Source organism: Lepus europaeus, chromosome 17 (assembly GCF_033115175.1).
Source record: "Lepus europaeus isolate LE1 chromosome 17, mLepTim1.pri, whole genome shotgun sequence".
Taxonomy (NCBI): domain Eukaryota; kingdom Metazoa; phylum Chordata; class Mammalia; order Lagomorpha; family Leporidae; genus Lepus; species Lepus europaeus.
The window spans coordinates 35,249,328-35,253,449 of NC_084843.1; positions in this window are offsets into that span (position 1 = coordinate 35,249,328).

Here is a 4,122-nt window from a genome sequence, read left to right on the forward strand (position 1 = left end):
GTCGCGGCCCGCACTCTCCCGCGGCCGGCGCGGCGTCTGGCGCCGGCAGCCGCAGCAGCCGCCGGGTGGCCCCGCGCTTCCGGCCGGCGGCGGCGCCGGTGCGCATGCGCGCGGCCCTCCTCCCCTCCCCGGGGACCGCGCTCCTGTCCTCCGGTGCCCTCTTGCTTTGCGCCTCCTGCCCAGGCTGCGGAGCCCACAGCCGGCCCGAAGGCTTCCATCCCTTATGCTGCGGTCAGGCTAGACGGGCCAGCGGCTGGGAACCATCCTTCCCCGGGCACACTGGCCCTCTGTGTGTGTCCCTGCCACAGACGGGGAGGGACGCTGGGTCCCCAGCCCGGCGCCCTTGTGGGCAGCGCAGCAGGAGGTTCAGAGAGTGGGCGTTTCTTTGTTGGTGGGGCACCGCATCCAGCCCGCGGGGTATCCTGGAGACCTTAGGAAGCACCATGCTTGTCTTTGGGAGAACAGGGAGTCTCTGTTTTCTCATTGCCACTCATCCAGGGAGGGTAGGATTTGGCTGGTTTTAGAAGGCTAACAACAACAAAATAAATAGTGTGTCAGTATAAGGAAAATATACCTACAGGACAGAGTAGAACCCATTTATATCTGCATCGTAATGTTAGGCATGCGTTTTTGTTAGCTGAGACGTCCGAATTTAGTCAGAGGTCAGCGTCAAATAATCTGATGCAGGTACACCCAGGAACATGGAAGACCTACGTCGACTGGCTCCAGGATTCACTAACAGGCTCTTTATGTTTCCGTAATTCTGCTTTCATTTCTTTGCTTGCTTTCAGTGTGAAAGGACAGTCCCCGAGCAAGGGGAAGTGTCTGACTGCTCTAGGTCCCGTCCCCAAGCAGATCACCAGAGAGACGGAGAGAGGGAGGTTTGCTTCCACTCAGGCACTTGCACCTGCGGCCCCCGGCTAGAACGGTGTCGGACCTGAAGTCCTGAATCCTAGCTTTTGGCCCCGAGTGTGACTTCTAGGACAGTCACTACCTTATGCCAAAGAAGACTTGGTCACTTCCTTCGTTTGAGATAAAATGTTTCCCTTCCTACTTGCAGAATTGTTATGCAAATAAAATGCAGTGATGTAGTAAAAAAAAAAAAAAAAAGTCTTCCTATAAAAGTTTATTGGAAAATCAAGAATTTTTTTTTTAAAGATTTGTTTATTTACTTGAAAGGCAGAGAGAGAGAGAGAGAAATTTTCCTCTGCTAGTTCACTCCCCAAGTGCCTGCAACAGCCAGAGCTGGGCCAGAAGGAAGCCGGGAGCTTGGTCCAGGTCTCCCATGGGGGGGGGGGGGGGGCAAGCACTTGGGCCGTCCTCTGCTGCTTTCCCAGGCACATTAGCTGGTAGCTGAATCGACGAGCAGCCTGGGCATAAACTGCTGCCCATATGGGACTCTGGCGTCATAGGTGGCGGCTTACCCCTCTACGGCACACTGGTGGCCCAAGATGTGCTTTTATCTAAGGTGAACGTATATGTTATCCTCCAAATTAAGATTAAAAAGAGGAAGGGCAATAGGCATATTCTAAGTCTACCCCAGGCCAATCAGAACAAATGGCCACCTGAATTCTAACTTGATTAATGTATACCTTTGCCTTGCTGGGGGGGTGGGGTGGATTTTAAGGCACCTTACAAAAATATGCACAACAGTTTTTGTTGTTATTGTGGTGGGGAAATTTCAGCTAGGATTGTTGTGTCCAAATTTCCCGATCAACGCACGAGGCACAGTCGGGGATGCAAAAGCAGAGGTTTATTTGTTACCAGCCGGCTGGGACCCCCTACCCGCACACAGCCATTTAGCAGTGTACAGGCAAAAGGCCCTCTCATTTGCATAAGAGAGGTTTTTATAGCCTCCCACTTACAAGGGTGCAGGTCATCTCCTAAGGAGGTTACCTTCTCACTCTCTATATGGCAAGGTATTGGGACCTAACATGTTCATTGGTTCATTTAAACGTAAAGACTATGTATGTTATGTGGTGGGAAGGCCACACAAAGGAGATGGCATGGGGAAGAACTGGCGGGAAGCATCGGGCCATGAATCCCAGGGGAGCTGGTGGGGGGCAGGAGGTCATAAATTCCAGGGGAGCATAGCAGGCCAGCAAGCAGCCAGAGTACAGAAGACTCCAACTCCTACAGGATGTGAGGGTGGCAGATCAAGACTTTGAAGCCAGAGTCTTCTCCAGACTTCTAGGGAGTGGAGTGCAGTTTCACAATTGCATCCTAAGATCCACATGTGGGAGAGATTTGAAGCACCCCCTTCTTCATGTGGTGAAGATGGCGGTTAGGGAGCGAGATGAAGAGGAAAGGGGGTGATTGGAGAAAGAAGGACTCTGCTGTCAATTCAGGACGCCCACGTTCCCATGATGCACCTACATCTACCCTGAGACTGGGAGGCAGGAGAGGCCATGAGCAAGTGTAAGCTAAGCTCCGTGGAGGTGCCATGAAGTTCCCAGAAAACCTCACACACTTGCCCAAACTCCCCCCAGTTTGTATATTCAATTAGGTCCATCAGCTGGGCTGCTGGACTTGAGAGCACCCCTCTCTTACCTTTTCCTATGCGCTCTCCTTGGGGGCCGCTCTCTGGCCTCTCCTCGGGGGGTTGCCCACACTCATACTGAATGTACAGTCACTCCTGCCTGTTAAACAAATCCTGCTGCCACTGTGCACTTCACTTATGCCTCTGCTTTGAATCTCTGTCTCACGTTGGGGCAAGGACTTGGACTGAAAATTGGGAAACACTTTCTTACAACAGTGTGAAGTGTGCAACAGAAATGCTGACTGTAGGGGAAACCCATTCAGACCCCATTGCCATGGTCCTGATGAGAACGACCCCAGACAGATGGGACACGGAAGGAGGACTGCTCATGAGATGACTGGAGGATGGAAGTGGGCCAGGCTCATTGACTGCACGTGAAAGAGATTTCATACGCAAAATCACGCAATGTTGCAATGGAAACTCTGCTGTTTCTGGAGGGGTTTGATCTTCCGGTGCCAACAGGAGCACTCAGGTCAGGTAACTACAGTGTGGGTGTCAGGAAGGAAGAAGGGAGGTGAAAGTGGGGGAGAGGTGGGTGCTACCTGTGCCCGTTCACAACTAAATTTCAAGATCCTCACTGCCCATATGGCAGCAGCTACAACTTCCAGTTCTGCAGGAGGAGGTAGACTCCTGATTCCCAGTACTGCTTGTGTGTCAGGCATGCTCCTGAGTGACACATTTGTCTGTTAGGAACTCTCATTTTCCAGTTTGTCATCTGATGCATACCAGACTGGTACCTTGGTACTGATTGAAAGAATTCCCACTCTCTTTTCGCCTCTGCCCTTCCCACGAAAGTTGTGGATTCATACTCTTTAACTGAAGCACCTTATGACTTGAGAAATGGCAGGATTTTCCTAAACATTGAGGTCTAATGTTTGTGTTTTGGAGAAAATCAGTCCTGTGGAACAGAAGATTATGTTTCTGAATAACCTTGGTAAATGCAAGAGCAAACAAAAGAGAGGTCATTTGGGATAAGTGTAGGATAGTACACTGATGAAAAAAATAGACTGTTAGAATTGATGATAATAACCGACCCTGGCAATATAACAGGAAGAAAAAGTGACAGGGATAGTTCTCAAAGAATTAAGCACAGAATTTCTGTATGATCTAGCAATTCCACTTCTGGATAAGATTTGAAAGCAGGGACTTGAGCAGATCTTTGTACACCTATGGCAGCATTGTTCATAAAGCCAAAGATGGAAACAACCCAAATGTTCATTAATGCCTGAGTAGAAAAACCAAATATGGTACATATCACATAATGGAATATATGGCACATATCACATAATGGAATATATGGCACATATCACATAATGGAATATATGGCACATATCATATAATGGAATATTTGTTCAGCATGAAAAAGAATGAAATGGTGACACAAGCTACAACATGGAGGAACTTTGAAGACATGACATAAAGTGACACAAACCAACCAAATACAAAAAAAAGCGTGATTCCACTCATTAGAAAGACCTAGCATGGCCAAATTCATACACACAGGAAGGGCTGGGGCCAGGAGGGAATGGCGAAACAGTGTTTAGCCACTTTTATTGATATGGAATTTCACTTGGGCTGATGAG